Source organism: Podarcis erhardii, assembly GCF_964252035.2.
Source record: "Podarcis erhardii genome assembly, chromosome: 5".
Lineage (NCBI taxonomy): Eukaryota > Metazoa > Chordata > Lepidosauria > Squamata > Lacertidae > Podarcis > Podarcis erhardii.
In genome coordinates, this window is record NC_138509.1 from 21,197,767 (window position 1) to 21,223,435 (window position 25,669).

The 25,669-nt window shown below is 42.2% G+C and overlaps 2 long non-coding RNA genes across 4 annotated transcripts in view; one reads left to right on the plus strand and one right to left on the minus strand.

Annotated features, from left to right (window-relative positions):
* The first annotated feature begins 1,543 nt into the window (after window positions 1-1,543).
* LOC309341662 lies at window positions 1,544-11,249 on the plus strand. The gene is made up of 2 exons (XR_014156511.1): window positions 1,544-2,379; window positions 11,101-11,249. It is a non-coding gene; the product is annotated as an uncharacterized lncRNA (long non-coding RNA).
* The window catches only part of LOC309341644, a 46,770-nt gene continuing 31,404 nt past the window's right edge, over window positions 10,304-25,669 (minus strand). Inside the window, exons 4-7 of one of the 3 annotated variants that reach the window (XR_014156489.1) lie at window positions 13,439-13,817; window positions 12,874-12,961; window positions 10,977-11,186; window positions 10,304-10,497 (exon numbers count right to left, since the gene is read on the minus strand). This is a non-coding gene — a long non-coding RNA (uncharacterized lncRNA). Of the gene's footprint in view, window positions 10,498-10,976; window positions 11,221-12,873; window positions 12,962-13,438; window positions 13,818-25,669 lie in introns of all 3 variants that reach the window. The other 2 variants (XR_014156490.1, XR_014156488.1) reach the window with 2 other exon arrangements.

Here is a 25,669-nt window from a genome sequence, read left to right on the forward strand (position 1 = left end):
AGTATTGTTGACACTAATAGGCAACAGCTCTCAAAGGTTCCTGGACATGCAAAGTGTGTGCTGTATCACAAGGCTGTGGCCCTTCATCTTTATAGACATCAGGGTTAGCCATACCATGTTGAAGTCATTTGTTTTGGATGGCACAACAAAGGTGAAGGAAAAGATGAAGGCTGGCATGTATGTCTGAATTGCATCAAAATATGTTTTAACGAGGAGAGGCCTCTGTTACAGGCACAAAGATGTCTTGGACCCCCACCCTCTGCTACAGCACTCTTTGGCAAAGGCCCTAATTTGGATATCATCACCAGCAAAAAATAGAGCCTTTCCTGCTGTTTTTAGGAAAGGCAGAAAAACACATTTGTCAAGAAAGGTTTCTGGCCTGCAGACCGGGATTTCATATTGTAGTGATGGTTGTAATGCAGCTTAATGATGTGATTCAATTTTTTTAAAATATTAAACAACGTATGTATTTAACTATGATTAGATTTTTGGGGGGAACTTTTCCAAGCTGATGGAGATGTGGAATATATATTTGGTCAAGTACTTGAGGGCATAAGCCTGCAGTTTGCAGAACTTGTTGAGAGTCTAATAGCCTAAAAATATTCTAGTCATCAAGGAGACAGTCAAGGTGGATTGGAAAGACTTGGCTGCATGATCTGTAGGTTACGATTTACAGATGAATTAAGAGACATACTTTCTATCCCTCTCTCCCAATCTATTAATAATGAAAGAGGTTCACAACAATAAAGGAGAAACTTGCCTGCTGGCTAATATACAGTTTGTAAATGTAATACTGTCTTTGCCTGCCTGCCTGAGGAACTTTTCACTTCATTCTTTTCTCTCTCTCTTTTGTAATTGATGATCACTTGCATTGTCTTTTATATTTTTTTTAAGAAATCAATTTCCTGCATGTTTCATTTTATATCAACAGTGAATCGATGGAACTTTAATGCAAGTGAAGCTTCAGTCTGGATTAATGCCCTTTTCTCTGTATCAGTGTGAAGCCCACACTTCCAAGCCTGGGAGCAGAAGAACCTTCACATACTTGTCTTCAGATGGTAGCAGTGCGGTTGGACTTCCTGCTAAGGTTCTAGGCCAGGGATGGGGAACCTCAGGCCTGGAGACCAAATATCCCTGGAGACCACTCTCTGATCCTCATGACTCTCCACAGGCCACACCATTCACCTGTCCTGCTTTGCATCTTCCTTGAGTTCTTTTGACTGGCTGGAATGTGTCCCTGAACTCAGATGATATTATGGACTAGCTGGATGCAGAGGAGTGGTGGCAGGCACCAGCTGGGGAAGCCCCAAGGGAACTTCCAGGGGAGGAAAGCTCAGAGCCAGGGGATTGGTGGTGGGATGACAATGAGTGATCAGAAGGAGAAGAGGGAGCAGACTGGGAGGAGGAGGTGTCCACAGCACCACCCACGTCCGGTTGGAGAGATATAGTTCCATGTTCTCATCTGAATTGTACTGCCCAGCCCATATACTTATGGTGGTGGTATGTGATTGTGCATTGAACACTATAAGGCCATCACAGCGATGCAAACAGGGCAATGGCCAATACAATAATTTTCAAATCACCTCTGTGTCCAGTCTAGTTCTGGTGTAAAAACTGCATTGCCAATACACAGGGAATCTTGTCGGACTGGATGAAACTTTGGTTTGATCCAGCACTGATGCTCTTATGAATTAAATCCAACTCCTTAGATGCTCTGCTTCTCTTCAAACATCTAAATTCAACACATTCTCGATGTCTTCCAAGGCCATTTAAATGTTGCATTGAATAGGTTTTTTGTAAGCTTTTAATATTGCTAATGGGCTAATAGACAGGTAGAAGTGTGTTAGCAATAAAAATGAGATCGGGCCAAGAATATTATATTCATGTATCCTTCAAATCAAACTCTCTCTTTAAGTTTTAATTCCCACACCATTCTCTCCCTCCATTCCATTTTAACATTTCATGAGCAAAAGAAAACCATGAAAGGAAGCATGGAAAATTTAAATTAGGCTGCACTGATTCAATACAAGCAGGGCTTGGATAAAGTTGCTCATGAAAATTATTGCCATTATCAAGAAATGCTTTAATTTTTCACACCCCCCCCTTTTTTAGCTAATTGGACTTGCCTATGTGACTGATAAAAACAAGAATATTGTCTCTCAGTTGCCACCCTGTTGCTCTCAATGACATCATAATGTAGCCCAAATCTGACTGGATACAGTTCACCATGAGGTCATCACATTCACTATGTGAATCCTGATTGGAATATGGGTTCATGTGACAGAGTCAGGAAGGACAAAGCATCAACAGCAGCCAGGGAGAAATGGTGTCATAGCACTAGCCATAGGAAACAGTGACAATGACCTGGATGAAAAGCAGGTGCGTTTTTTACGTAATTTAGTCATTTTCTACCCCAGTGAAATCTCTATTTTCAATTTGAAAGCTCTGCAGCTGCGGGATGCCATCCATTGAATTTGCTCAAGTTCAATCAAACACTTTTGGTTGTGTTGTTCAAGATGCATTTATGACTGAACAAGAAACGGCAAAAGCAGAAAATGTCATTTGAATACCTGCTTCTTCTGTAGGTCTTTATAGCAATTTTGCTAGATTCAAGTGGCTTGTAGTTTTTGGAGAAGTTTCCAAGAAGCATCTGTATGGTTTTTTGAATAAATGAACTCATGAACTTTTGGAGATTAACTAGACTCTAATAAAAGATGTCCTTCTATAGTTTTTAATCTACTCTGGCAGAAGTGTGGAATAAAGATGTTAAGTTCTTAATATCTCTTGAGAAAGCATCCAAATGTCAGATTGTACAATACAGTGCCTTTCTTTGTAAAACCCTGGAAGCCTAGTTTACAAAAAGGAATGTAATACAGGGGGAGATCATTGTGGATTACAAAGCAGCTTCTGAAAATGTCAGTGGTAAATAGCCAGCAAATCCCTTATTATCAATATCATGGCATTGATATACAGCACAAAGGCATATATGATACTTGCAAATCCATATCGCATCAAACATTTTAGTCAGTAGCAATCCCTCAGACCCAAGCGAAACACAGGTCTAATACAGGTGGGATCTTGGGTTTTATTAATGATTAAGTTACAGGGACTCCTCTTGCACAAATGAACTTGATTTTAATTGAGTTCTATGAAAATGTGCCTGGGGTGTTCCTTGCTTTCCTTATGTCTAAACATCACAAAAGAGATTAAAACCCCTTTTTGGGAAATGAGTCTTCATTAGGAAGGAATAAACAGCTTCCACCTTAGGTTTCCCATGAAGTGAAAAGTGTCTCGTAGTGAAACACAGGCAGGTTATTGACCTCAACCTCTGTGGACTAAATCAGATGTAACCTTTGTGCCATTTGAGCTCATGCACAATCTGGTCTAATGCTACTCTGATCACCTATTGTAACATAAATGCTATCTTGTGGCATCAAGTGAAAAGACAGCTGTCTTCTGTTCAAGTCAATTGCTTACTAATGAGCATGGATGGTCATCTGATGCTTTCCAGACTTAGCTGAAGGTGCTTGGTTTTTTATGGCTGTTTCCTGAGTGACCACTGCTAAGGAGCTGGGTGTGGCCTGAGAAGAGGGCGAGAGGCTGAGGAAGAAATTTGGTCTGCAGAGAGTCCCCAAAAGCCACAGAGAGAGGCCTGGAGGGCCACATTTGACCTGTGGGTCTGAGATTCCCAAGCCTGGTCTGATATTCCTGTCAACCATGAAGGGATTAATCAGCATTTACGGTTTTGCTTAATTAATTCAGACTCACAAGCCTGAAGGATAAAGAACATTGAACCATTTCCCACTAAAAATCATGATTTATTGCAATTAGACAATTACATTAAAAATGGTAATTTTGGTGCAAATTCCTTTTTTTTTTTTTAATTGACAAGGCTCATCAGTTCCAAGCAGAGATTGATTCATGTTGCTTGGAGGTCTTGTTAACCAATCCCATTATTGGTATATTTTTTAACTTCTCTGGGCTGTTTGTAAGAAAGCATATTCACCCCAAACGGTAATTTGCCATCAAAAATAGATAAAATATTGCAGTGATAACTAACCAGAAAGAATAAAATGACGATAGAATTGAGAAAGTTGTACTTGCACAGAAAGCTTTCAAGATCAGCATCCTCAGGCTTGATTAACATGAATGAAAAAAAAGAAACCTCACATAAATAAATAGAATGCTAGCAACTGCTATCTCCTACTTTACTTGTGGACTCTGCGGTGTAGGGAGCAGAGGGTGGGGTGCTCTAGGAATCTGAGGCAAGCAAGGGCCCACAGCCCAGCTCCCTAACTGGCCAGGTGGGGCTCGCTAGCTCTGGAAGGAGGTGTGTGATAACTCAGGTGGAGTAGGCTTAGAACAGATGAGGGTCACATGTCTCATCAGGCCCAGATGCTGCAACAGGCATGCAAAGTGCAGAAGGGCAGCAGAGCGAAGGTTCTGTTTCAGTTGAACTGCCCAGCTTGTGAGACTCTGTTTCTGTATGGACTTTGGACATATGGATTGATCCTGGACTGGGGACTTAACATACTGACTTGTTGCCAGGTAGGCCAGGGGTTCAGGACACAGGAGATGGTGAAAATTCAACTCTTGATTGCTTAATCACCGCTAACAGGAGAGGTTGTAGCTCAGTGGTAGAGACTATGCATTATGTGGTTTGATTCCTGGCATTGTCAGGTAGGGATGAGAAAGTCTTCTAGCTGAAACTCTGGGAAGTTTCAGTTGGTGTAGAGCATTGATTGCCAAACTTGGCCCTCCAGCTGTTTTGGGACTACAATTCCCATCGTCCCTGACCACTGGTCCTGTTAGCTAAGGATGATGGGAATTGTAGTCCCAAAACAGCTGGAGGGCCAAGTTTGGCCATCACTGGTGTAGAAGATCACACTAAATCGACAAGTACTCTGACTTGGTTCCTATGTTCCTAAACCAGAAAATGGGTCATGGGATTATGCCATCCCTCCTGGAATATGAAATCTCATAAATTTGAATATGGTTTCAAACCCTGACTAAGTAGTAACCCAGTTTAGTTCGAACTAAGTGCTGACATAATGATCAACTGCAGAGAATTTATGCTCTGCGAGAGGTATTGGAAAGATCATTGTTGAACCATGTTAAGCAATTGGCAGTGTTACATCTCCAGAAAGATATTTCTTTTGAAACAGGTATAAGATCTCATGTGTTAGAAGCATAACATGAAACCCGTTATAGCATCTAGTGCGAATCACACCGCCTCTTTGCATGCTTACCAGTGGTGAATTATTCCAGAACTTGCCACCTTGGAGATATGCCTAGCAGGAGGCTGTAAATCAGATGCAATTCTCTGCTTTAGTGCTGCTTATATGAGTATTGGCAAAAAAGTGGTCTAGTCTGTTGATACAGCTTCAGTCAATTAAAAAAAAAAAGCAGAATGAATTATTAGAGATACAGTTAATTTGGCTTGTCTGTGAGTGCATAGATAAATTCCTTGAATCTCATTAATTGTTTTCCTGTAGTGAACAGGAAAATGTATTCCCAGAGAACTGAGCTGAAAATGGTATCTCATATTCTTAAAATTAACTGGGGGGTGGTGGTGGTGGTTAGAAATGTATAACCTAGCAGATAATGTTAGTGTTTAATACAGATGGGAAATGGTGTGTGTATAAAATCCCTGGTGTTGAATTAATATAAAAAGTGGCAGTTCTCTGCTTTAGCATGCTGCAGCCCCTTAGATTTTGTTTCTTACACCTGGCTAAGCACCCATTCAATATGAGTAATCATTCAGAATGATACCTATAGACTAATAATGCTCAACAGACCTCTGGTTAATTTTGTGGTTAGTGAGTTGGGAAATTGTGGAGGTACACCATGAAAACATTGCTAAGCAGTAAATTATCCTAGACTTGGTTGCTGGTAAAACCTTGTAATACACAGAGGAACGGCTTTCAATCTGTCTTCCATAGGCTTCCTAAATGAGAAGATCAGAATGGTAGGCAAGGATAGGTGGGCCACGGCTGTCGATCTTCCCTTGCCGTTGTTCACTGTAGCATGGGTTTGGGCAATGCTCGCTGTATGAACCATGCTGCTAGAACGTTCCCCAGAGTCCTCTGCAACAAGCAGGGGGTTCCTGGCAGGTATTCCACAGCAGATAAGTTGAGATAGAAAAGATTTCCCAAAGCCAGACAGTTTGCAAATGACTAGTATAGACCTTACCATGGAGCAATGGGTATTTGGACTCTGCACTGAAATATATTAGTTTAGTTTTGGTGGGTGGGGAAGAAGTCTCTGCCCTGAGGAGTTTTCATGAAAAGGGAGGACAAGGGGGGGATACAAATGAATGCAGTTGCACAATGCTTGGGAGCAAGCCAACTGAAGTCACTTGGATTTACTTATGAGTAAACATGCAGAGGATTGCACCATGGGGGTGAGGACTAATCGTTAAGTCAGACTTTTCATAGAAAAGGTGGGTTTTGTTTAGGGATTTTCCTCTTTTTATTTACTCCTGTCATATAATTAAAAAAGTTATCTGGGCAGCTTATAACACCATACTAAGGCAAATTAAGAATGATTAGCAATAAAATAAAAGGTAGCAATAAAAAATAATGCAGCTTGAAAACACATGGAGAAGACAAGGCTGAGAACAGGTCAGGTTTGAAAGGCTTGGGGAAAAGAAAATGGTCTTTGATGTCAGGAAGGTGGGCTTTCTCTGGGAAGGCCGGCACCGAAAAGAGCAGAATGGGCGCAATACATGGTACTGCCACCACCCCATTGCTGCTCCTGCTTACTTTTAAAGAGTTTTGCCTCCACTGATAATGATGTTCTGAGAGCGTCTTCCCTCAGAGCAAAACATTCTAGGCAAGGTGGCCCAGAAGAACACTGGCACTGCCACAAATTTTCTATGGCAGCTAGAAATGACCTCTAAATGTTGAAGCAAGAGATGTGTCCCCTGGATGTTTTTGGATTCCAACTCTCATCAGCCCCAGCCATCATGACCAATGGGCAGAGATGATGGTTTGTTGTCAATATTTATTCTTGCCATCTCATTTTTGACCACATCCAACTTACCAAGGTTCATGGTTCTTACATGGTTCTTAGGTTCCTATGCAATATTTTTCTTTACAGCATTGGACTTTCCTTTCGCTTCCATCTATATTCACAACTGAGCAACCTTTCGGCTTTGGCCCAGCTGCTTCATCAGCTCTGAATCTACTTGTCCTCCGCTCTTCCTCAGTAGCATGTTGGACGCCTTCTGACCTGAGGGGCTCATCTTCTAGTGTCATAATTTTTATATGCCTGTTGTCTTTGTCCATTGAGTTTTCTTGGCAGGGATACTGGAGTGGCTTGCCGGTTCCTGCTCCAGGTGGATCACGTTTGGTCAAAACTCTCCACTATGACCTGTCCAACTTGGGTGGCCCTGCATGGCATAGCTCATAGCTTCTCTGAGTTATTCAAGCCCCTTCACAACGGCAAGGCAGTGATCCATGAAGAGATGGTAGTTGTAGCTTAACTCCAGCATTACAACACACCACTTGGAACACGAAAGAGACAATGTGCGTGAACAGCCTAGACATGCAATGTTTAAAGCAAGACCCTATGAGTGTTTACCCCCCCCCCCACCAAGAACACAGGCTCTGTAATGTATTTTGGGATAAAAGTGTTGCACAAAACAGGAGGGGGAAGAAAAGGCTAGCAACTTATGTTTTGTGAGTGACTTGTCTTCCTACTTAGAATGCTGAACATGTAAGCTTCAGCATCCATAATGCCACACAACAGATTTCAGGCCAAGAATTTAAAAACATAATGTTTTCCCCTTGAAGCTAAAGGAGGAATGATAGGTAAGCAGAATTTAATAATCGCTCAAGTTGGGATTTGTACAGAAAGAATCGCTTTTGCAATTCCATTGGTATTTCAGTGTTTCTGCTGCCAGAAGATTAGCAATCTTTTTTATATTTATTTAATACTATGGATTGTTTATTTGGGTGGGAGAAAAAGGGGATGTGAGGGGCAGGATATGATCAGATCAGGGAAGAATGCTCTTTGGCTCATTTGAGAGTGTTCTGAACCACTCGAAAAAGAAAAAGAAATACTCCGCTGCAATTTCCCCCCCAGATACTAGAATCCAGGAGATCAGCATAAGCTCCTAAAATCTGTGACTTGCACAGCATTTCCTGATACTTCCTGTCCCCATTAGGTCACTCAGTGTTTATGATCAGAGCAACAGCGTGGCAGGAGTTTGCCAAAGTTCTGTAGAAATGGTTTGCTGTATTAATTGAAGAAAGAGCATCCTTCTTCTTAGAGATTACTCTAGTTTCCTGCTTCACACACTCCCCAGGGAATCAGGGAGGGATTATATTCAAACCCATAAGAATACATCCAATGTATAAATTGGGACAGCAGCAATCATTTGAGATTTGTAATTAATTTGCACACCAGTCTGTGGCTGCTTGTAGGCATTGATGGTCAGTTAGGTCCTATATCTGTCTTTCCCTTACCATCAGATCATTTAGGTTGCAAACCTGTACACACATCAGACACAATGGGGTTACATGCATAGCATTTCAGTTCTAGCTGGCTGGACAAACCAACACCAATGTGCATTGTGCAGGCTACTCAGATTCTATGAATTCCATTGTACACATGTGACTCTCTCTGCATTGTGGAAAACATTGTTCCCCTGTTCTGGCAAGTAGTCTGAGCTTCCAAGCAGCAGGTATATCATTTTTGCCACACTCCCTACCCCAGATTGTTCTGCAGGGCTCACAAGATTGATGGGCAAGACACAATCGAACACGAAATAATTAAAAAATAAATACAGACTTTTCAGAGGCTTGCATATCCCATGACATACACTGGTGATCTTACTGGCTTACTGCAGGGTGATGATTATGCCTGGGCCATTTCATTTCATACCTTCCGTAGATTCTGTTAATTACAGATTAGCTTCAACATGCCCCTACATGGGATTGAGGAGGGCACATGAAATCTGCCACCAAACATGGCTTCTCTGATCGCCATCTTTGCGAATTAAGATCAGGATCGATGATTGTGTTGATTTGGTGCTTATCCTAAGTGATTCATTCTCTTGAAAGATGGGTCTTGGTATCCACGATTGAGCAGCCCTATTTAGGATCCACGCTGCTCACCCCCAAAAGGGGGAGGTGCTAGAAAAGCTGCCCTAAACATAGTCTGCCTCCCCCCTGACTGGGTTATCATGCCCAGTGGGGTCAGCACCCAGCGGTCATAAAAGACAATCCCACCCCCAGAAGGTAAAATCCTTTAAAAATAACAATTGACAAATCATTTTGGAAAACTCTTATTTAGAGCCTGATTTGAAAGGCAGCTTCATTGTATCACTGTAGGTGGTATGTTGACCTGTTGATGTTCGCCTGGTCAGTGTTATGCTCCCTTCCTGTACTGTAACTTGTTTTTCATAATAGTGAGTATGGATGCAATCCTAAAGGGCATGGTGGAGGAAACCAAAGCCATTGAGCCACCTCATCCAACGCTCTGCCAGGCTTTTGTAGAAGTAGGAGCACAGGAGCACTTGTGTGTCCCTTTCTCTTTTTCCATATTCTATATATATATATATATATATATATGTTATAATTCCCATTGTTCTCAATGGGAAGGAAATAAACTATGCCAGCTCATCCAATTTCGTTGCACTGTGCAATGTTGCACTTGTGTAATGACAATAAAGAATCTATCTATCTAAACTGGCATAGTTTGGGCCCTAGTTTAGGATCCAATATTTTTCCCTAGCCAGCCCTGAACATGTCCCCTTTTCTGCCTTACTGACATCAGAGCTCTGACATTAGCAGGGCAGGGTCCACAGATATTTTTTGCAGTGGCCGAGATGCAGCATCCAGCATTAGGTCTGCCTCTCAAAGCTCAGAGAGGAAGATCCAGTGCTTCCCATGGTCCCTCCCAAGCAAAAGATATATAAAAAGAAAAGTACAAAAAATTAGCTGGGGCTTGTGCATGCAGCTCTTGAGAAGATGAGTGGGCTTCTATTGTGATGTATCTGAGATGGGTGGAATCCTTTATGCTTTTCTTCCCTATAATGGGGGTGGGGGTTGAAGTGGTGACTCACCCCCCTGCGGCAGCGATTCCAGGGTCCCCCTCTTAAAGGGGTTACATAAATAGCTGTCACTGACCATAGACTGAAAGGTTGTCAATGAACTACCCTGTGTGTGGGGATATGGGCTGGGCTGGCCTGCCTACAATTACGTCTCACAGAGCACCCCCATATACCATTTACCCTATGAGCCCCAGTTCCCCCCAGCTGGGGGGCTGGGAGGGATACAAGCCCAAGACCTAAGCCAAGGTCTTCCTACATTCAGAAGTTTAATAAAGTTGTGGCCTAATTTTAATTCCATAACGTTGTCAGAGTCTTTATTTCCTTTCCTATGTTCCCTGGGAGTTGGGGCTGTAGCGCCTGGCCACGCAATACGAGTGGCAACCATTTTAGGTGTGTCCGATTGACATCTAGCTGCCAATGTATGGCTCCTTTTGGACCTGGAAGAGGGAGAAATGGGACAGGATGGGCTTATGCACACTTGGCCAATGCATGCTTTGACACAAACTCCATGAAAAAGGGCAATTGCCTTTATAACACATTTTGTACACATTACTTCATGGGAGAACTGCATTGCCAAATGCGGAGAAGCATGAATTTTGAAGGGCAGCTGTGTTTGGGTCCACATATTAGATCAATTTGCATTTAAATGCAAACTGAATCCCCTATCCCTAACCCAGAGAGCAATGCATGGATGATAAAAAGGAGCCCTTTAACCATTCCCCTTACTGCAGGATTTAATTTCAAAGCTCACCTCTCTCCCCTGCTTTGTGACCTTGAAATCTTGCCTTTCATTGGGGTTTTTTTCTGGGGGGAGAGGGTAATATTACAGCTGCATGCTACATATACTTGTGTTAAAATGGTCCAAAAGCAAGACATATTGGGAGAGGCAAGCTGTTTTGACATGAAAGCATCCCACCTGTGTAGAGTGAGCAGGATTTTTTCATTAGGCATGCCTTGTGGTCCTTTCAGTTTTCCAAGTTTGACAGGGTAAACTTCCGTGTCTGCTTCCCTTCCTCTCTTCTGCTCTCTTCATGCCACAGCTCACTCGCTCTGTCTCTCAAATGGCTCGATTCTGTGGGTTGCGGTGACGGAACAGACAACATATTCCTGGAGCCGTTGGTGTTTACTAATTGGAGATGACAGAAGCCAGAAAGGGAAGCCTTCTTGCCAATAAATAAAAAATGATCTGTAGTTAGATCACTTAAGCCCTTCATTGTAATGTGAGGAAGAAAAGGGGGGAGGGTATATACCCTCCCATAAAAGCAGAAATGCTCTCATTTTTCATTCCTCAATCCAAATACATCCAGGAGGCAGTCTCTCACGCTGTGTCTTAACCTGCCTTTTGCAGCTATAGAAGAATACAGATGACGGTGGCTTGAGACATTTTCCTTTGTGTCTTATGCAAAGTGGGGATAAGGAAAGAGGAACGACGGCAGCAAACTGCACAGGCAGTGTAAAGAGAGACATTCTAACACAGAATGAATGTCTTCCTGATTGCATTGAGGTTGCACAAGTAACGCTGTGTGCTTTTGTCCCAGTGGGTGGTGCAATTGAGCTAACCTTCCCAGCAGACCAGTTTCATTACAAGAGATACCTTATTAATTTAAGGGGAGAAACATAGAAAGAAAATAATAATAATAAACACCCATATTACAAATTGCAGGTCATTATTTGATACAGCTGCACGGCTTTAAGAAAGGATGGCAGCTGGAACATTAAAAGGGAATGCCACTGCTAAACTTGCTCTGGCCAATTTGCTTCTCATTAGCTCTCGGGTTTTGCCCCCTCCTTTTACAAACATGAATTATGCCTGGATTTTCTATGATTAACGTTTTTTTTTTTAATAGAGATCACAGTTTTTGTACTCGGCTGCAGTACGTGTAATGTTTTCTTTACTATCAAAAACAAGCCCTCACCCCAGCACTTCTTTTTGATTCCCAAAGCAGGTATGGATTTTGAGCTTGGGGTTCATCGATGTGTTTGGATGGGTCCATTGAAATTCTGGAACTTTATCTGCATAAAAGCTGGTTTCATAATCATTCTCTCCCCCCAGTGAACTCTGGGAATTGTAGTTCAGGGGAGGGTTAAGGATATCCAACAGAGGATTCTCAGCATGCTTAAATTTCAGTTTGCTTCTTTCTTTGTGGGACTCTAGGACCACATATGCACCTTGCAGAGTTCCCCATGAAGTGGGACTGGTTATTAAACCACTCTGGAAACTGTGGCTCAGTGAGGGGCACAGGGGTCTCCCACCAACACTTGGCACTCAACAAATTACAGGGTTTTGTTTTGTTTATTCACTTTTACTTTTAGTTTGTTCAATTGTAATATTCTCATTTTTTAAAAAAAACCCCACAAGCTACAATTCCCAGGATTCCTTTAAGGAAGCAGCGACTGTTAAAGTGGTATATGAGAGCAGTGGCAGACCTTGGGGTCTCAAATTTCAGCAGCACCCTGTGCAACACCAAAATTTGGTCTCTCTCCCCCCTCCCGCATTTGCTTCTGCATCACAGTTGTGGTGCCCCCAACTCTCTGTGCCCAGTGTGACTGAACCAGTTGTGCTCCCCTAAATCCACCTCTGATGAGAGCTTTATATGTGTGGTGCTATTGTGGCTTATGACAGCTGAAATGCTGCAGAATTGGTATTAGCTACTGATGTAAACAGACTTATGAACTGTATTACATAGTAATAGTGCCCATCAAGTTATGTGGGGTTGTTGTTAAGCTTTGAGAAGGAAAGGCACTCTACCACAGTCCAGGTCTGATCAGCGTAAGGCTTCCACTGTCTCTAGTTCCTTGCAGAGATAACTTACCAGGAAGTTTCACAGGAGCTGTCCAAGGTACTGAATGCTTGATAGGGAAAGTGCCTGCGTCCACTGTGAGCCTCATGTCTCTACAGACCTGAACAAGTCAAAAGAAGAAAACCCCCCATTAAATTGTGGGGTGATGCTGAGGGGCTATGCGCACACATTTCTTGCAGTAGGGGTAGCCTGGTTGTAGGGTTGAAACTCAATGGTAGAGCATCTGTTTTGCATGCAGAGACTTCTAGGTTCAATCTCCAGGTACGGCTTGGAGAGACCCTCTCTGAGTTGTTGCTGGTTAGTGCAGAGACACTAGCCTAGATGGACCAGTCACCTGATAGCTTCCTATGACAGCTTCCACCCACAATTCCCTGGCCAGGGGTGGCCTGCTTTCTAAATAAACATCTCCTAACCATCAATTGCTGTTGAGAAAGCATCTTCAGTCAGCTCTAGAAACACTATCAGTATTCCCTAGGGAGAAAGCAAGTGATCCAAAAGGCAGCCATCTCTTCACTTGATGCAACACTAGAGGATTTCTGTGTTAATAGATAGAAAGTGGGGAGAGTACTCTTTTTACCTACTCTGCATGTATGCTAAATGGGTAGTTAATGTGAATGGATGGAAAGAGTACATGCCTCCAGAAATCTTAACATTAGAGGATGGTAGAGTGATGCTCCTATCTGATTAAGCAACAGGATTCCATTGATGGTGTGGCGCAAACTGATAGCAAACCTCAGAGACCAACATGAATTGTGCAGGAGGTATCTGTGGGACAACAAATATGTTCTGTGAGATTGAAATCTATGCTCCACACAAAATAGCATCTGTAGAGTTACACTGGATGACTCTGTTATCTCCTGCCCTCTTGGGTACTCCTTGCTCCGGAGAATCTCCTACACGATAGTGGCATTATCTTGTTCCCGTAAAAGTAGTCGGCCTCACCATTGCCTGTGTGTCTGTATGTGAAAGAGAGAGGAAGAAATAGAAAAACAGAGTGCCCACAATATATCTTGATCAGATTATGTAAAATGATGGCAGTTCCATCTGCTTCTTTTCAGATCTTATGATGTAATGTCCTGTTACAACATACAGAGGCTGCCTAGATCAGTCCCCCCCCCTTTTCCTTTAGGAGTGAGGAAGGGGCTATGGAACAGAGGCTCAGTAAATTAGGTTGACTTAGAAAAAATGGGTGCAGGTAACTTTTATCATGAAAAAGTTAGTACATGGTTTCTACTGTCCCTCCAGATCAGCCTTGCCCTACAGTTGTTTCCCTGTCATAGGGGCTGGGGCTCCCCCATGTCTTTTGGGTAAGGAGATCTGCTGGGCATGAGATCCAAAAGAGGGGAGCTGACAGGCTGGAGGCAAATCTCCCTGCTTGGTTTCCTTTCCTGGCCAGCAATCTATCTCTGCTGTCACAGATTTTTCTCTTCAAGTGGGGATATATTCCCTTCTATCCATCGAAAGGAGAGAGCTAATCATGCCACATGGGCATTGGGCTAGCCCTCTGCTTTTGAGGATGAGCTGCAGAACTTGGGCCGTACTGTCTTATTGCTGTCCTCACCTGCCAGGTTTGTAGATGTCCCTACAGATAGTCAGCAGAAGCACTGAGCATTCTTATTGCTAGGTACAGAGATGCTGTAAATGACCAGTGGTGGCGGCCGGATATTGTTGTTGTTGTTGTTGTTGTTGTTGTTGTTGTTGTTGTTGCAACCATTCATCTGTCTTGAGAAACAATGGGGTGCAACCCCGGAAGTGAAATCAAAACTGCTGTGTTTGCAGCACTGAAATGATCTCTCTGGAGCACAAGCCCATGCAGTATTTATGGAGGTCCTGAGCTGCCTAGATGACAAGGCCCTGTTCTCAATCTCGCTCGTGTAGTTTAGCACCAGCTTGGCCACAGGAGTTGCTGGAAGGAGGTGTACAAGGCATCATCCAACTGTCTTAGGCACTCTACTCCAGATTTGTGTAGGGTTTACTCCTTAGCTTTTTCTTCTCCAGAAGATATCCCACAAGACAGCGGAGGTTTAGGAGCAGAGTATTCCTTCTCCAAGGTGGGCTACCTTCCCAGGTTGACGAGCCCCATCTGCTTCCCACTACCCTCTGTATCATGTGCAGAAACTGCCTTCTTGACCATTGGACCCACTATAGGCCTTGTCCACTCAATCCATCAGAGCCTGTCTTCACATGCAGGGGAAATCCCTGACTCACCAAGGGTTTGAGACCATTGGCTACCCACACCTGGTTTAGCCAGCCAATCAAAGCCATTCCTGGACTGTGACCGCTGTCATACGCTGACAGCTTCTGGAAGCCACAGGTGAGAGCTAAATGCAGGGTAGAGACCAAAGGTGGACAAACTTCCTCAGAAGGAGGACATGTTCCCTGTCCTCTCCCCTAACACTCCATACACACCTGATGTACACCATCAGGATCATGCTTCCCAGTAATGCTTGATCTCCCAAAGGATTGATGTGTGCTTTTGAATAAAGAACAATAACGCTGATTGTCATGGTATACTACTTTGAGTCAAATGTATAGGATTGTAGCCTTAGAGGCTTTTCCTTCTTAGTTTAGGGTGTGGAGGGAGCATCTTACTTAAGGAAAAGTCAATTGACAGATATCTCTGTTTTTCCCTTTGAGAGGAAAAGGTATTTGTCTGGTTTTTCTCCTCCATACTAATATGGTCTGAGTATAAGAAATAGCCCAGCCCAGCACCAAATACAATCCACGGGTCTTCCACTCATTTGTGTTAGCTCTTAGGCGGGAAGCGTCTGTGCTTGTGAAAGGGGAGCATGATGATGAGCCATTAAGCCAGCTGCAGATAATGATGCTTATACAAACTGCAACAATCGTTTTGATCACTGCGCTGTGAAAACCACATAGGTGGAAATATCCATAGCTATGCTTTTACCTCTCTGTCTACACATACACACCAGCAAGCTCTGTTTCCCATGAAAGGTCATTTTGCCTAAAGCATTTCTTGATTTCTCGAGCGGGTGAAAAATAATCATGCACTTAGCAGGGATGTGATCCTTGCAAGATGAGATTTCCAAAGATGGCTGTGACAATCACAGCCTGTGTCTTCCAGGCATTTTGCACACATTAAGTCTCTGCCACAGCTAAGCAAACCAGTTTGCGCAAAGAAAGAAAAGAATCGCCCGGACTATGTTGCCACTCACTCTTCACTATCAGGCTGCAGCTGAAATGGGTACAGAAGGCCAAACTCTCAGTTTGATTCAGAATTGGGCTCAGCTAAAGCTCTTTTTACATGTTAAATACGCAAAGGCTGCTTCAAGTGATTATTGGGCATCTAGGCTGTACCACTGCCCCTGCCTCCAAGGGCACACAATGTCATGCAGCTCCTTTGGACACACATTGAACAGTGGTGAAGCCTATGCTCATAGACTTTCCACATGAGGTGGGGCCCTTCATGTGAAGATTACACTAATCTTCACTCCTGCAGACATTCACAACACAGAGACATTGGAGGCAGCACCAGGAAAGTTGTATGATTTGAGTGGCAGGAGCAGTGGTGTGGCTCTGTTTCCCCTTCATCATGTGGTCTTCCCCTCATGTGTGAAGGGTGTTTAAAGCTCTGATCTGGAGTGTACTTACTAGGCAGCAAACTGCATTGAGCTCAATGGGACAGTTATCCAAGCAAAAAAGTATAGGGATTGTTTAGCAATGCAAGTTTTTTTTTCTTCCAGAGAAATGTTTCTGGTTTCCTCCCAAAGCACAGTTCCAAAATCCAGAAACTCTATTGCATTCTCAACAAAATTATTGGTAGCATGAGGGGACCTTTATGTGTCTCTCTTTTGTATTCATTCTTAATTATAAATGCTGTAAAATCACTACGTACACATTCAATAAAGCAGAGAATACAACACACTGCTATACATAGTATACATAGTATAATGATAGGAGTTCCAAAGCAGCTCAAAAAACCATCCACAGTGTGTTGATTAAAACCCTATATTATATGAAGCTGGTGCTAGGCAAATGTCATTTTACATGGTCTTAAAACACTGGCAGTCCTTTATGCGTCTCTCAACCCCATTGAGCCTCTATCCTCACAGTGCCACCTTCCCTTCACCCAGAACATACCTAGCAGTGAAGACAACCAGGAGGCCTCCCTGTGAGGCTTCTCTTTCCCTTTGGTACCTGGTTAAATGAAATGGCAGGGTGCTAGGTGCTGGAAATCCCAGGTCATGTAGTTTTCCAGGACATCTGAGTACTGGTAAGAATCTGAGATACTCTGGAAACCATACATCCAAAGACTCTGTTTGTATGGAACACTGCTGAGCATGCTCATAAGTGTCTTGGATGCAAGGTTTCCAGGAACATGCACTTCCAGGATGCCCAATATCCCTATTTAAAAACTTAGGTACCCAGGAAAACATCTTCCAGAGCTCTTTGCACATGTTTAGAATTTGGTTTCCATTCTAAGCCAGGGAAGGATTTCTCAGGAAAATTGCACTCTATTTAATGAGAGGGCCTGGTTTGTCTAGGACAAGGGTGCAGCATCTGTGGCTCTACAGACACTGCTGGACTAAAACTCCCATCATCCCAGGCCATTGGGTATACTAGCTGGGGCTAATGCAAGCTGGAGTTCAATCACATCTAAAGGGCCCCAGGTTTCTCATACCTTGTCTAGGAGCTTCGTAATTCCCTTGTAACAGAGCAAGTGAGATAACGTGGGCCATGACATGGGCCACAGATGCCATGACTTCAAAGCTGTCCCTTTGATATTTTAGTGGCACCTTAATAGAACAACCAAGGTTTATGGCAGTGCTTGTGTAGCCCCCATGATAGTTTCCTTTTTGGGGAAAAATGCTAATGCAAAGGAGAACTCAACTTTGCAAAAGTTAGCATGACCTCTGGAAAGGTGCTCCCTTTTGCACCTTCCTTCTGGGAGGGAGCGTGGAACAGTGTGCAAAATTGTTCATGGTGGAAGGGAAGGAAATGCATTGGCTCACTGCCAAATAAAACAAGGCTGGTACTCCTTGTAACCACTGCAGAAATACAGGCACTTCAGCCAGGTGGTTTCAGCAATAGATGAATATGTTCCCTCTTATCCCCTCTTATTCAAAGAGAGGGCTTTGTTCACAATGTGTTCCCTTATTGGCTGAGATCACACAAAGAAGACAAACTGTGCATAGAAGCAAAACAGTGCTTCTGAACAGCTAGCAAATATGTACATTTGATGTTGTCAGGCATTGTGGGACCTCTGGAAGCCCCACTGTCAAGACATTTTATCAAAAAATATATCATCCTTAATCTCCCCTGTTTTTTTCCCCCTCCCCATAAAGTAACCCCCCCTCCACTCCCCCCCCCCAGACTTCCCTCAGCTCCTCTCTGGTTTATCAACAAATGTTATTCTCTGCATGTTACAAAATTGTATAGATCCTTAATTTATCTAATTAGCTATTGTCAATAAAAAGTTAGTGAGTGTTTATTCAAAACCTGCCAAGGAGTCCAGTTCATTTTGTTGTTTCTTTAAGTACTTTGTAAAAGGTTCCCATTCATCTTTAAAGTTACAGTTATCCTTGTCCTGTAGCTTATGTGTCAATTTTTCCAATTCTGCATAGTTCATCAGTTTCTCTTGCCATAGTTCTTTTGTCGGGATTTCCTCGTTCTTCCATCTTTGTGCTATTAAGACTCTTGCCGCCGTTGTCGCATACATGAAGATATTTTTCAATTTCCTTGGCAGGTTTTTCCCTACAATCTCTAAGATAAATGCTTCAGGTTTTTAAACAAATGTTAGATGGAACATTTTCTTCAATTCATTGTATATCATTTCCCAAAACTTTTAAATTTCATTACAATCCTACCACATAAGGTAAAAGGTCCCTTCCTTTTCTTTACACTTCCAACACACATTTGAACTGGTTTTATACATTCTTCCTAGCTGCACTGGTGTTATATACCATCTATACATCACCTTCAAATAATTTTCTTTCAACAAGGAACAATCTGTAAATTTTAAGTCAGTTTTCCATAACCTTTCCCAGTCTTCCAACATAATATTATGCCCTATATCTTGTGCCCATTTAATCATAACTGATTTCACCTCTTCGTCTTTTGTCTCCCATTCTAGCAGGATGCTATATGTACCCTTCAATAATTTAACTTTCCCTTCTACCACTTCCCTTTGAAACTTGGATATTGTATAACTGAATCCTTTCTTGCTGTCTTCTTTGTATGTTTCATGTAATTGTCTATAAAGCAACCAACTCTGAAAATGATCTTTTATTTCATCATAATCTCTTAATTTCCATTTTCCATCTTGGTCCTTTAACAAGTCAGCATATGTAAGCCATTTTCCTTTCTTTCCAAGTGGTTTGAGCAGTAACGCTTCATGTGGTGAAAGCCAACAAGGAGTCTTTTGATCTAGCAAGTCTTTGTATCTCTCCCATACTCTCATTAATGATTTCCTAATTATATGGTTGTAAAAACTTCTGTGTACCTTTCCTTTCCCATAGCTTCTGGCTCATTTATGACTGGGCTACTGAAGAGAGGCTACCCCACTCATGAGCTTAAGTGAAGGCTCAGGTTGTAAAAATGCTCAGCTCAATGCAGAACCTAGGTCAAAAACTACAAAGCAACGGGCCAGCCTGGCAGCTTCCTGTAGCGGAAATAGCAGGGCAAGGAATTCTCCGAGGCTTCCTGACCTCCTTTGTGGCAGAGAAAGGGTAGCTGGGGCTTACTGCTATTTCCAATCATCAAAAATAACACAGAAGAAAAATGTCTAAAAAATATGGGGGGGGGGGAGAGACACCCTGATGGGTGGTATTTTTACATTTGCTAGTAAAACGTCCATCATTTTGAAGTGTGGAATGGTAGCGGGGAGAAATAACAGAGTTTTGAAGAGGCAGGAGACCTTTTAGCAACTGGTGGTAGTAGAGATCAAGGAGTGAAGGTCAGAGGAGGGGTGTATTGAGAATAAGACTGGGGAGATGAGGAACAAGGGTATGGACGACTTTGAAAGCAAGGACAAGGAGCTTGTACTATAGCAGCATTTCTCAAACTTGGGTCTCCAGCTGTTTTTGAACTACAGTTCCCATGATCCCTGGCAATTGGTCCTGCTAGCTAGGGATGATGGGAGTTGTAGTCCAAAAACAGCAGGAGACCCATGTTTAGTAAACACTGTACCACAGGGATAGCCAGCATGGTCTATGGAGTCATAGTCCAACAATATCTAGAGGCCCTCATTGGTGATTTCTGTTGTACTTGGATCCAGAAGCACTCAGGAAACCAGTGCAGGGATTTATTCAGGGCCAGAGGGATGATTTTAGCATGAGAGGCCTGGATAATCAAAAGGGAAGCAAGGCAAGAGAATGGAAGTCAAGGGAGGAGAAACATGCAGTAGACTAATGAGAGCGGAGCTCTTCCTGATGGGGCAGAGATGCAAGGCCATATTCTTTTCAATGCTTTGGAGGAAGATGCAACATTGCTTGTTGAAAGGTTGATTGTGAGGAACACAGGAGACAGAGGCTGAAAATAAAGCCCAAGCTACATCTCTGTTGAACAGGGTGGGTGGTAACATGGCTGGTGAATAAACGGAACAGGTTCATCTCTGTGGTGGTCCCTGCTTATGAAATTCTCACCTGACACCTACATTACTATCTATTCAGTGACAGCTGAATACCATTTATTCTCCCAGGCTTTTTAAATGTTTAAACTCATTGCTGCTAGCTTTTAATCTCCTCTTTTTTATTGTTTTTAGAGTTGCTAATGTTTTCTGTTATGAAATTTGTTCTATTCTTTTATTGCATAAGCTGCCTTGATGCTTATTTTGCAAAGTAGCATAGAATAATATTAAAACAACACAAACAATTATCCTTTCCTTCTCTTTGGCTTCTCCTACCACTTTCTTACACCCCTTAATGCTGACAGCTTAAAAATAAATGTGTTATGTAAAATATAAAATAAAAGCAACTTTCCAGTCAAGATTCTGCCTTCCTATTCCATCTTGTCCCATTGAAATGAAAAGGCCACACTCCCCTCTCCTCATGCACTCTGAATAACCTACCAAATAAGCCCTCAAATCTCCCCAAGCTCTTTCCCTTCCAGAGGGGAAGCCCTGTTGTGCTAATGGGAGTCCTTGCACTGGTTTCTGCTGAGGCACCAGCTGGTTGAACCTGGCCCTAAGTATTAAGCAGCCAGAGTAGCACAGTGACTTGAATTGGTGAGAACAAGGTTAAAATGGTAGGTTAGCCATAAATCTCACTGGTTGACTTTGAGCAAATCACCATCTCTCTCGAGTTGTGTGTGAGATAAACAGGAGTCTGGGGATAGACATCAAGTATGCTGCAGGATAAAACTAACAAGGTAACACATAAATTGAAAAATTCACATTTTTTAAAAAACCCCCACACATTCTTGGAAATGTAAATATTTTTACAGTTAGGAGGTAGGAATAATTGTTTCTCTATTTCTGCCTTTCCTTCCATTATCAGGAAGTACCAAAAGCATATTTTGTCATCAAGGGACGAAGCTGAAAATAATGTGAATAGTTGGGCCTCTGGTGATAATTCGCTTCCAATTCTTCTTGTGAATTTTAGCCCTTCATACCAGGCAAGAGCTTAACTATAGTGCTTTGCTTCAGAGATGTTCAGGAGCAATGGAGCGTGCCAGACTATATTGGAAATTGGAACTCGGCTGTTGGCCTCTTTCCTTTTTTTCTTTTTCCCCCCTTTTCCCCTCCTGACTCTCGTCCTATTCAAACAGTAAATTTACTATCTAATCACAAGTTGCCATGTCATTCTAAACAGACTAATGCAGGGGCTTCAAGCGATGTATAAAATCATCTAACAAGACTGGCAGCCACTAAAATTACCCTGTGTTTGCTTTGTCATTACCGAGGCAGCCTTTGATTCTGAAGAATTAGAAGCCTTATTTGCAGTTCAGCACCTCTTGGCGTGAACAGCTACAGAAGGTGCACAGCAATTGAGGTGTGGGTGAGGAATAGATCTCTCCGGTGGAGAGGGTTAAATCTGGATTCTGGAAAGTGAGCCTTGCTGCTGTGCTAATTGCTTGACCAGGTTTTTGAAATGCAAGGGAATGCTTATTCTCAACAACCTTGCACAAGATCATATGTGTCCATGGTACGCGACTGAAAGTGAATATGGAATCCTTATTCACTCATGAAGGTGAATAATTTTTCGTGCTCATTATTTTACTCTGCCCAGCAGTATGTAGCACTGCAAGATGAAACAGGAAAGATTCACACCCATCTGGCTACTATTAAAGATGAACTAACGGAGAATTTTCCACCAGGAAGTGACCTTGTGGCTAGACTTCCACATAAAAGTAGGTTCATAAGAGTGGACGTACATGAGTTATGAAAACCTGAGGCTTACTAAATACAAGTTAGCACATTTTTATCATAATATCATTCTACAAGGAACTCTATGAAGACCCCATTGCCTTTCCCTCCACACACTGACATGGGACCCCTTCCTCATGGTCGAGCTTTTTGGAATTGTGCATGAATTAATCCTATAGGTAAGGCAAATCACCTGGGTCATTCTTGCCTAATTAGCACCCTACCAAGGGATGGGTGATGCTGATTGGATGGGGAAGTCACATGTAATTCACCTTGCACACATGGTTATTTATTGATTAATACACACTCCCCTAGAGGACTGAGATGGAGACTAAAGAGGTTTCCTCTTTTTTGGGTGGAGAAAATTGCCAGACCATTTCACCTTTCCTGTTTTTTCAATTTCACAATATAAATAAGTATTTTGTTTTGGTAATGAGAAAGAAATGAAAATTTGAATCAACGAGTGAGACTGGTTACAAAAGAAAAACAAAGAATAATGAATGGGGTGTGTCTCTGTTATCCTATTCACGCCCATTCAGCCTTCGTTGATGGAGGTTATTTTCTCAGAAGTCTCTCAAGAGCTTTATCCAGTTTGACCTGGAGTCTTACATATTAAGGGGTGCAGAACAGGACTTGGCTTTGGAAAAATGCATTGCGGGAGAAAGATATCTAATAAAAGTGATTGTGAAATCTTGTATACAATTTCATGAGAAGAAATTCTAACTAGTTCAATGGCTTGGGCTGACTTCTAAGTAGAGTAGACGCATAAAGGATTGCATTGGGAATGTGTTCCTTTAAGAATATTGCATAAGCCTGAGCATTGCCTTAAAAACACATTTAATTTTTAACAGAATGACACGTTACTCTCTATTACATGAAATAAATCAAGCCTGTATAAAAGATGCACAGGCTGACATTTCCCTACAAGATTAGTATTTGCATGACAAAAGCCAGCAGCAGTGGCAAAAAATAAACATTACAAAACTGATGTTGAGAGGAATACACACACACACACACACACACACACACACACACACACACACACACTTGACACAAAGCAGCAATTTTAGACAAAATGAGGTTTCCCCCTATCACTCAACCATCAGTTACCAGTTTCCAATTAAGTCTTCCCACCAAGAAAACAGTTTTTATCATTAATTTTTTTCTGATATGCCAAAGCAAACATTTGTTTGTTGACCAAACTTCAGCATCTTAGATAGAGAAACACTTTACAATGAATCCAAATGCATAATCAAACATTCACTTCAAACAAAAATTGTTCACAACAGAGATGAGCTATCCCATCCTCTGCAAATAAAATTCCATCACCTTATTAAAATAGAATTTCTATGGATGGCTCACCTTAGCAGGGGAGCTTAACCAAACATTTACAGGGGCTTTATCATCACCATCCCCCTCACTCATTGCATCATAGTATAAACTATTGTTTCAACTGGCCATCTACACCAATAGAAGATGCCTAGTTCTAAAAGTGGCAGAAGGTGGAAAGACACTATGAAGAAGCTCCTTATAGCCCTATAATATCATACCGTTAGCTGATGGATTTTGGGGTTGTTAGCATAATTCCCCTAAAATGTAATTTTAAAAACCACAATTGCATGTGATTTCTTTGCCTTCCTCGTTGAGTGGCTTTAAATACTTCAATAGGAATACTGGATTTATTTGACAGCGACAAATGGATTTGTCATTCAGAAACATACCGGAAAGTAACAAAGGTAGCTAAAAATCTATTATTGCACTGACTGACATACAAGCAGATTATTATTGAGTGTTGCAGCTGTAAGTCAACATTATGTACCTAATAGGAAAGGTCTAGTTTAGAACCACAAAAGCCAAGAAAAATAACCCTGAACTTTGGAAGTAATTGTGGCTTTTGGATTTCTCCCCCCTGAACCAACACAGATTTTGATCTGTGTGTAATTTTTAGTTTCCAGTTATGTCAGAGTTGGCCAGCTGGAGGCCTCAGGTAGTGTTTGTTGTTTCTTCTTCTTCTTCTTCTTCTCTCTCTCTCTCTCTCTCTCTCTCTCTCTCCCCCCCCCCAATTTATTTTATGACACACATACACACATTAAACATAATAATAATAATAATAATAATAATAACACATAATCAACACTAAAACTTACAAAAAACAAAAACAAAAAAACAGAGAAATACAGCTAAAACATTGTTACTTACAAAAATTTATGCAAAAAAATGAACATCAATATATATATACCATACTTCATTTTTTCTTTTTTTCCAATTGATTTTCTTCACCCTCAACACGGTTCTCTTTTCATTTTTGATAAACTGTTTCCTTCTTAATTCCTTACTACCTCTTTTTCTTTCTGTTTTTAACTTACATACCTTCATTTTTTTTAGCGGAAGTTAATCGAAACAAGTCCAAGTATTAATTTGAGGGCACTGCTTTTAAAGATATTCTCTATATTTCCCCCAGTCTTTTTGAAATTTTTGTTTGGCTTCTGATAGCTTCTGTCAATCTGGCCAATTCAATATAATCCAACAATTTATCTTGCCATTCTTTTTTTGTTGGTGTTATTTCTTTTTTCCAGTTTTTGGCAATTAATGTTCTCGTGGCCCCTGTAAGCATAAAATATATATTTTTCCCTCTGGCTAGTGTTTGGGCACTGGTTGGGGTGAATGACCACTCCCCACATCAAATGGGGGGTGTCTTTTGCATGGTTGTTCACAGCCCCCCAGACCCTATGCTGCTCCTGGCAGTACAGTCTGGCTTTGCCCTCCCCAGGCTGGATACCTGGAGGTCTCCGCCTACCTCAGCCAATTGCCCAATCCCACCTGGGAAGGCTTTGCCAGGGGATTGGATGAGGTAGGCCCTGCCCACACAATAGAGGGTGGATCTCCTTCTACTGGTCCACAATAGAAAGTGTCCTTTCATACTGCATCACGGTGTGGTACGCTGGTTTGACATCAACTGATAGGAAGTGCCTACAGAGGGTGGTGAATACAGCACAAGATATTATGGGCTGTCCCATGAATCCGCTGGATGAAATAGCGGAACAACGTTGCCTCAGGAGAGTGAGGAAATTTCTCAGGGATGATTCACACCCTGGCTGGCACTTTCTTGATCTCCTGCCCTCAGGCAGAAGATATAGAAGCATGATTAGTCACACCAACAGGGTAAAGAACAGCTTCTATCTGTGGGCTGTTAGGCTGCTGAATGAAAAGATAACAACAGGGCAACTGACTTTCGGGTTTGGTGGGTGTGCGTCAGTAAACGAGGGGAATTAAGACTAAGAGAGCCGAGTGGGGGGTGCTCATGTAATCTCACTGCATACAAGTTGTACAAGTGACAATAAAGTATTTCAATTTCCATTTCAATTCAATCTTACCTGGGAATCATCAGTTGGCTCCAGAGTGAATGTTGGGGTGAATGTGTATCTGCCGGATCCAAAGCTCTTGCATTCCCCCCACATGCTCAAAGAACCAACCTGACAATAT